Genomic DNA, 9,779 nt, shown 5'->3' with positions numbered 1-9,779 from the left:
TCGGTCTATAGAAGAGATATCCAAAGGATGTCTGCGGGTAGCCGATGAAAATACATCGCTCACTTCAAGGTTCAAGCTTGTCGTGAGTATCTCGTCTTACGAAAGCCTCGCAACCCCAAACCTTGATGTGTGCCAACAAGGGAGCTTTCCCCGTCCACATCTCGTGAGGTGTTTTGGCAACCTTCTTAGTAGGGACTCGGTTAAAGATATGGGCAGCAGTCTCTAAGGCATACCCCCAAAAGAAGATAGTTAGTGAAGCACGACTCATCAGAGAGCGAACCATATCCAATAAGGTTCGATTACGCCTTTCTGCCACACCATTCAACTGCGGTGTCCTAGGAGGCGTCAATTGCGAAAATATTCCACACTCCTTGAGATAATCATGGAATTCAAGACTTAGGTACTCTCTTCCTCGATCAGATCGAAGCATCTTAATTTTCCTGCCCAATTGATTCTCCACTTCATTCTTGAACTCTTTGAACTTTTCAAGGGTTTTTGACTTTTGCTTGATTAAATAGATATACCCATATCTACTATAATCATCGGTAAAAGTCACATAGAAGCGGTTCCCATCCTTCGTGGTTGATCTAAAGGGTCCACATACATCAGTATGTACTAGGTCCAATAGCCCCTCACCCCTTTCACAAGAATTCGTGAAGGGTGACTTAGTCATCTTTCCAAGTAAACAAGACTCGCATGTGTCATCTTCCCAAAGGTCGAATGACTCCAGCACTCCATCCTTTTTGGAGTTGGGCTATGCGTTTCTTGTTGACATGTCCAAGACGGCAATGCCACAAGGATGCTTTATCCATACTAGTGGAAGAATCAATATTCAAAACATCATTTCCTAAGTTATCAACAATCATAACAGTTTCATATATTCCATTACACGGTATAGCTTCAAAGTAAAAGACACTATTTAGATAATACATAATAGAACCATTCTCATTATTAAAAGAAAATCTAAATCCTTGTCTATATAAACCATGAAATGAAATGATGTTTCTAGCCATTTCTGGCGAATAGCAACAATTGTTCAAATCTAAACATAAATTATTCCTAAGCACTAAAGAATACACTCCAATCTTCATAGCAGGCGATGATCTTCTGTTCCCCATGATTAGATTGATCCTTCCTTGCTCCACATCCCTACTTCTTCTTAGTCCCTACACATTTGAACAAATGTGATAACCACAACCGGTGTCAAGAACCCAAGAAATAGCATGATTAGAATCGTTAGATTTAATTGTGTATATACCTGCGAAAGATGGCTTGATCTTTCCTTCTTTGATTGCTTGCAGGTATTCTGGGCAGCTTCTCTTCCAATGTCCTATCTTGTGGCAGTGGTGGCACTCTGCCTCCTTCGGGTTAGGATAAGGCTTAGTGGGATCAACTTTGGTCCCACTAGAAGAGGCACAATCTTGGGCTTTAACCTTGCGATAGTTCTTCGATGAAGCCTTCCTCTTCTTTCCCTTTCCTTGACGAATTGCCAAGACAGGAGCAGCAGACGGATTGGGAGTACATCGGAGGCAAAGAGTGAAGCACCATGTCGATCGCCAAGTCTTCCCCAAAGTCAACATTTAACTTGCGAAGGCAACCGACATACCTTTGCATCTTTTGCAGGTGCACGGTAAGAGATTCTCCATGACCCATCTTAGCGGAAATCATGTTAGTGAAAATCTCATAACGCTCTTGTCTCGCGTTTTGGTGGTATCTCTCCAATAAGTCTTGATGCATCTCGTATGGGTACATGTCCTCGTAGGACTTTTGGAATTTAGAGTTCATGGTGGCAATCATGATGCAATGTACCTTCGTTGCATCTCGCTCATGAGTCTCAAAAGCGGTGATTTTGGCTGGAGTAGCGATTACGGGGTTGATCTTCTCAAGCTTTTCATCGAGGACATACTCCTTATCCTCATAGCGAGCAATGGTGCGAATGTATCTTATCCATTCGCTAAAGTTCCTTCCATCGAAGGTGACCTTTTGGCAAAGGCTCATCAACGTGAAAGAACTAGCAGCAGCGTTGTTTGTGTTTGACATCTATAGAAAGGACAAAGATAGATTAGAATAAGAATCCCTAATTATCACCCAATAAGAAAAATTAGGGTTAGGATCCAACAATAACGTTTACATATTACAAAAGGGATGTCGTAATCTAACATGAAAATAAATTGAAGGTAAGTGAATGACGATTAACTAATTCTCCATTACAAAACCTAGACTATTAGTCCTAAGTGTATTGAGAATTCCTAGGTTCGGATGAGATTCATTGAAACTATTCAATGGCATGTTTAAATCTCGATATGCCCCTCTTGTTTATGACTGGGATGCCGAGGATCACAAAGCGGGTGTGAATTACCATGCAAATTCACATGGTGCCTTCATTGTAACGATCACCTATTCGATGTGCCGGTAAACCACACACGCTCCATCGAACTATGATAAACAATGAATCACCCTTTGCCACCTTTGCTTAGAACCAATTAGTGTGCCGGTAAACCACACACGCTCCACTAACTTCTTAGCAAGGGTGAAAAGTGTAATTTCATGGGATTGCATCAATTCACTTTTCCTAAAGTAACTAAGATTGGGAAATTTTTAAAACGTGTAGTTACTTTGTATTACTTATTATACTTTTAATGAGAGGATGAGGTTGCCCTATCCTACCCGTTCGGCTAACGACCCTCCACCAATCAAGCAAGCGGTGGGTGTGAGTGTACACCCATTAAGCGCCATTTTATAGGCCGCAACCTTATACCCACCTTATAGATCGGCTTCGTGAATGAGGCCTACTAACGGTAAGACTAGCATTTAGTTATACATATATATATATATATATATATATATATATATATATATATATATATATATATATATTATTCTAGTAATATCATATTAGTATAAGGTTGTGTTTTAAACCTTTTAAAACGTAGGGTTTGAAATTTAAGTTGTCTAAATTAAAACTTTTAATCACACATATAAATTTCAAAAATGTGAGGGCAAGTTTTAAACATTTAAAACATGGAGGATCAAATAACAAATAATTCCAATTAACAATTAATATCCTAATTATCTATATTTGATTTATCCAAGATTTCTTTTAAGATAATTACCAAAATAATCAAAATAATTAATTAATTATCATATAAGGATATTAAATATTTTATTAGATGATAAATATCTTTAATTAGATCAAGATTATAGTCATATATATCAAAAAATCGGATTAGGGTTGATCTAATATGATTAAGGTAAGTTTCCATAAGATAAACATGAAAAAATCCCGGTTTTGGCTAATCCTGACGCCCGGACTCGCCGAGTACACAAAGGGACTCGCCGAGTCAGGGCAACTCGTCGAGTCCACTTTGGAACTCGCCGAGTCCATGACTCAGAACCCAAAAAATCGAATTTTGCAGGTTTGTTTCAGTTAATCAAGCAACAATTTAAAGAAAACCAAGCTAGGCTCTGATACCACTGATGGGTTTTTGCCATAAGAACTTTCCTATGTGCGCATGCAAAACCCTAATGCTCGGAGCTAGGCTTTCTAATTAAACATGCTTTGAATCCAAGACTTCTAATGCCTAATTAGGTTAAATAACAACATTGAAATAGATCTAGAACCATACCTTTGAATTCCTTGTTGATCTTGTTGTCTTGGAGCTTCTAGAGTCACAAATGTCACTCCTCTAATGGCTTGCAAACACCAATAGCAAGAAAGATGATTTAGGAGAGAGGAGAGGGGAGGAATTCGGCCACAGTGTCTCTACTTCAGATGGTGTGTCGAATTCCCTCACCCCTAGGGTCTATTTATACTTGTAGACTCCTTAAGGATTACAGCTTTAACCCTAATTGGATAACTTAGACTTTAAGTTAATCCATATCCTTTACTTGATAACACTATGGACGATTTTTGGCTTATCCAAGCCCTAGAAATCGTCCATCCTATCTTGGATAAGGATTTATAGTCTAAAGTGTAACTATCAAACAATTGACAGTTTATACCCTCTTATTTAATTAATCTCTTTAAGTCACCAAATTAATTCCAATTAATCTATGACTTATATTAATCAAATAACCATATATTATTCCTTATAATATTTACTCTCTCTTAACAAATCATCCATCAAGTTGCTATGGTGAAGGCAACCCAAAAGGACCATGCACAACCGGGTCAAATACTTGCCTAATATAGTTGCAGCCTTAGACACTATTCCAACAATATGTTGGAAGTAGATATGAATCAAGACTGTCATGAGTTGGCTTGTTGATGTCTAAGTTGCTAGACATAGCAAGAGTGGATACAAACACTCATGAGTGCTCATAAGTTCTGAGTATTGGATTCAACCCACGCTCACCTGTATCACTTCATGAACTTTATCTCGAGTGATCGTGAGATGGTAATATCATATAAGTCTTCAAACCTAGAGATATGAGTTGTTGACTATGAGTTGGATATACATTGATTGTATGAAAACACATTGGTAACTCGATGTTATGAAACATGCCTTTGTGTATAATTCAACAAGTAGTAGAAAAAGCATACGAGTTGAATTTTATCTGTTCCTTCTTGGATTAGAAGCGATATCTAGGCCCTCGATGATTTTGTTTTGACCTATGTATCGGGCCCAGATAGAACTAAATTGACGTGTTCGATTAAGTTCTATGTCAAACAAATCGGAAGTTGGGAAACAAACTGCTGGACAATAAGTTAGACATTGTTCCATGTATTTGTTTGGCTGATATCTAGAACAGAAGATTATATGATCATTTATCTTAAATGACGTATCATCATCATCTCAGTTCCATGAGACCTTGAAAGAGCTACAATTGCTGATCGGTTCTTGAATTTATTCTTGTAGTTATAGTTATTAGACTTATCCAAGTGGGAGACTGTTGGATTAGGTGTCTAAGTTCATAAGTATTCCTGGAATGTACTTGACCCGGTTAGCATGGTCCATTTGGGTTGCATGGCATTGCAACACTTGGATAGACTAAATGAGAGAAATGACACTTAAGGTTTATTTATATATTATAAGTTCTAATATATTAATAATATTATTTAATTAGTATTAATCAATAATTAATTTGGAATTAATTAAGTGATCAAAAGGAGACTAATTAAATATATGAGGTTGATTGTGTAAATAATCTATTCTTGTATAGTGGGCTAATGATCCATGGTTTGTGTGGATTGGGCTAAAACCCATAAGGTGCTCCATGGATATTCCATGGTGGTTACAAACCCATGGATCATGGAATATGGAAATCCATGACAATTAGCGTTTACATGGTGTAACCCTACTCGTGACACAACTATATAAAGACACCATGACTAGCAAAATCGGCACTACAAGCAAGTACAAGAGGGCTAGCCGAATTTTGAGTGTTAGTGAACTTCTCTCAAGGTTATTCCAAGTGTTGTGGTGTTGTGTGAGACATTTGAGGCATCGCACTTAAGGTGCTCGGCTCACAAGGTTCTCAAGGAATCCAAACAACAAAAGGTATGCTCTTATACTAGATATTATGTTTAAAAGTTCGCCATAACATGCTAGTTAGGTTAAGAACCTTGGAAAATCAAATTTGCATGTAACTTAGTAAAACATAGATCCAAGGTTTCCTTGGTTGCATGTACACCTTAGGAGTGTTAGAATACTCATAACCCTTCAGTTATATCCATGGACTTTTTCTTTTCAAAACCGATAAGGGATTACAGAGGAAGAGAATTGAATTAGTTTGGGCCATTAATGAATATACTCGAATGTTATAGGGTCTAATATGGAAATTTCGGCCCATTGGACCCATATGAGAGTTTACGGCCCAATAATGATAAGGAAAGGGAGTTTACGGCCCAATAATGATAAGTAAAGGGAGTTTACGGCCCATTAAGGTTCAAGAAGCCATTTACGGCCCATTAAGGCCCATGATGACAAAGTGAGACATTTTAGGCCCAATAAGGCCCATGAGAAGTCTTATGGCCCAACATGCTATTACTTAATGAATATGGGTCCAATTAGAGCCTAATTGAAGACTCTTAACTTAAAAGATTCAAATTGAGGGTTTATTGGTCCATTAGGCCCAATAAATGATTCTTGGCCCATTAAAATGTTTAAATCGGGATATTAGGGTTTCAAACCCACAGTTGAGTATATAAGACGTAATGAATTAGGTTTGGAAATCCACTCATGATTTTTGATTCAAATGGTTGATTTTGAATGAGCACAGTACATGACATCAATTTAGATTACAAACTATACAAGAGTTGATTTTACATGAAGACAAAATTTCCTAGCTAAAAATGCTAGTTGTGACATCATCCCGCCGTTAGAGGGAATTTCGTCCCGAAATTCTGTTGAAAGATATACTTAGGAACTGGAGAAAAGTTGAGGGTACTTCTGCTTCATCTAGTCTTCGTGTTCCCATGTGAATTCTAGTCCACGCTTAGCGTTCCATCGAACCTTCACAATCGAAATGCGACTCTGTTTTGTATGCTTCACTTCTCTGTCCATTATCTCAACATGCTCTTCAATGAATAGGAGGTTTTCATTTACTTCAATCTGATCCAGGGGAATGATGAGGGTTTCATCTGATAGACACTTTTTCAGGTTTGATACGTGGAACACGGGGTGTACGTTGTTGAGCTCGGTAGGCAGCTGCAACTTATATGCCACCAGACCAATTCAGGAGAGAATCTCGAATGGCCCAATGTATCACAGATTTAGAATGTGATGGAGGTTTTTATGGTCTGTGAATATGGTGCACTTTGTACCATAGAGGTAGTGCATCCAAATCTTTAGGGCGAAGGCCACGACTCCCAGCTCGATATCATGGGTGGTGTAATTTACTTCATGTGTCTTCAATTGCCTGGACGTGTAAGGTATCACCTTTCCACGCTGCATTACGACACAACCTAACCCTTGGTTCGAAGCATCACAATATACTACGAAGTCTTTGGTTCCCTCTGGTAAGGATAGCATTGGAGCACTACAGAGAACACAATTCAAGGTTTGTAAGGCAACTTCTTGCTTGTCTGTCTAGTTGAAGGGTACGCCTTTTGTGCCGGAGTGGTGAGGGGCTTGGATATCTTGGAGAAGTTCTGAATAAACTTTCGGTAGTAGCCTCTGAGGCCCAAGAATTGTCAGATTTTTGTTGGCGTCTTCCGGATCACCCAGTCTTCAATGGCCTTGATCTTGGAAGGATCCAAATGAATTCCTTCCTTACTAACTACATAACTTAAGAAGTTTACGCTACGAATCCATAACTCGCATTTGGAGAGTTTCGCATATAGCTTTTCATCTCTTAGTGTTTACAAGATTTGACAGAGATGTTGGTCGTGCTCCTCTTTCTTCAAGAGCATATAAGAATATAATCGATGAAGATGATTACAAAATTATCGAGGAATGGACGGCAAACTTGATTCATGAGGTCCATAAATGTTGCGGGGGCATTTGTTAGACCGAAGGGCATCATAACGAATTCATAATGGCCGTATCAAGTTCGGAGAGCAGTTTTTGGAATGTCCTCTTCTCGGATTCGCAGCTGATGATAACCAGATCTTAGATCGATTTTGGATAAGTAACTAGCTCCTTGAAGCTGGTCAAATAGATCGTCAATCCGAGGGAGTGGGTATCGGTTCGTGATGGTAAGTTTATTCAATTCCCTATAGTTGATGCATATTCTAAAGGATCCATCTTTCTTCTAGACAAACAAGACCGGAGCTCCTCATGGTAAGAAACTTGGCCTGATGAACCCTTTTTCCAGAGGTTCACTTAGCTGGTTCGATAATTCTGGCATTTTGGTGGGGCTAACTTATAGGGTGATTTAGCAATTGACATTACTCCAGGTTCAAGATCAATTTGGAATTTACCCTGTCTCTAGGAATGTATTATTGGGAGATCTTTGGGGAATACACCAGGGAGGTCTCACACTTTCGGGATATCATTGATGTTCGTCTCTTCTTTTTTCTTATCCACCACGTGAGCGATAAATGTATAATTCTTTTTGTGCAGGGCACTTATGTGCCTTAATGCATGAGATAAGACGAGGATTTGCGTCAGGCTTGTTGCTATAGATGATTAGGGTTTCTTGGTTAGGGAGGTGAAGGCGAACAGCCTTCTTGTGGCACACAATGCGGGCATGGTGGGGTTTAACCAATCCATGCCTATAATCACATCAAAGCTCCTAAATCTACTGGCATCAAATTGATTGGGGATGAATAATTATTTAACATGAGAGTTTACCCTATGTATATATATCTTTTGTGGTTTCGATTTTTCCATCATTATCGTGGGGGTAGGCAGGATTGTAGTGTCTTTCGCCTAAATGTTAGCGTGCCTAGTCGTCAAAGAGTGTTCAAGGATTTGTTGTTATGGTTGAAATGATTTTTATTCATTTGAGATAACAATTTGGTAATGCTTAATTGATTTGGTAAAATTTTGGTGCTTAACTATTGTTGTTTGAGAACGTACCAAGATTCTTCACATTTAATTGTTAAATTCCTCCAGCTTCCCCGTCATTACTCTTTCATGGACAATTCCTCCTGAAATGTCCTATCTCACCGCACTTGTGTGTGACAAACCTATATTTTTCAAATCAATGTAACATTCAAAAGTCAAATACAATGAACTATTTGGAATCAACAAAATTAGCTTCAAAAATAAAGTGTTCTAAAATCTAAATTGGGATGCATCAAATGTTATATATCGTGCCAAGGTTTCTAAAAACATAAAGAACACTCAAATCCGAGTTATAACGAAAAAGTTATGACCACGCGAAAATCCACGACACACCCGGTAAAACATTGCTAAATGTAAAAACTAAAATTCAATAAAGTGCATTTTTAGCCTTAGGCTTCTAAATAAAAGTCTTAGATATCGTTAAGCTATAATTATGCATAAAAAGAACTATAAAATCTGACTTCATATGAGGAAGTTATGGTTTTTAGAAGTTTCAGAATAGCAGTAGACGACTAAAAACTCGAAGTAGAGATCGAGCCATTTTTAGCCGACGCAATTTAAACGAAAGTTGAAGATCTCGGCAAGAGCATTGCAACAATATAAAGACGGACGAAAACGGACATTGAATAGAGAAGTTATGAATTTTTAACGGAATTTAGCAGTCCCGACCTACTAAAAATATACTATTAAATATAAAGTCAAAACTAGCCGACGGAGTCTAAATGAAAGTTGTAGAGCATAGACTCACCTACGTGTGGATATAAAGAACGTGAAAAACAGAGCTCGTACACGAAAGTTACAAAATTTAGAAGTTGGAAATACAAATTACGCCCAACGTAATTTAGTGTACGCCCAGCGTACAGACGCAGTGTCGCGTCCCATTGGATAACAGGCTAGCTAGGCTCGAGTCGTAAGCGATGACGACTCCAAAGTACGCCCAACGTACTCCTAGAGTACGCCCAGCATACGAGGTGTTTCAACACTATAAATAGATTGCATAAACCCGGGTTTTGGCACACATTTATCAACTCTCCTCTCACTTTTACACTCTCTTAAGCTCCAGAGGCTATCCCAACACCCTCGATTCCATACCTGATCCCCGATGAAGGTTTTACGCTACCGAGATCCCCGAAGAATCTGAAGATGCAGCTTTCCGCAATCGAAGTTCTACTCGATTCTCTTCCCACTCTCTTCAAACTAAACAAGTGAGTTCATACCCCTACTTTTGCACGTCTTTTTCATGTTTTAATGGGGGGGGGGGGGGATACAAGTACAATACGAGAAAACATATCGCTTTATATAGATTGAAATACAACATTTATAATT

Source organism: Lactuca saligna, chromosome 5 (assembly GCF_052625555.1).
Source record: "Lactuca saligna cultivar CGN05327 chromosome 5, ASM5262555v1, whole genome shotgun sequence".
Taxonomy (NCBI): Eukaryota; Viridiplantae; Streptophyta; class Magnoliopsida; order Asterales; family Asteraceae; genus Lactuca; species Lactuca saligna.
The sequence above is the reverse complement of the archived record's forward strand: the minus strand, read 5'-3'. Positions refer to the sequence as shown.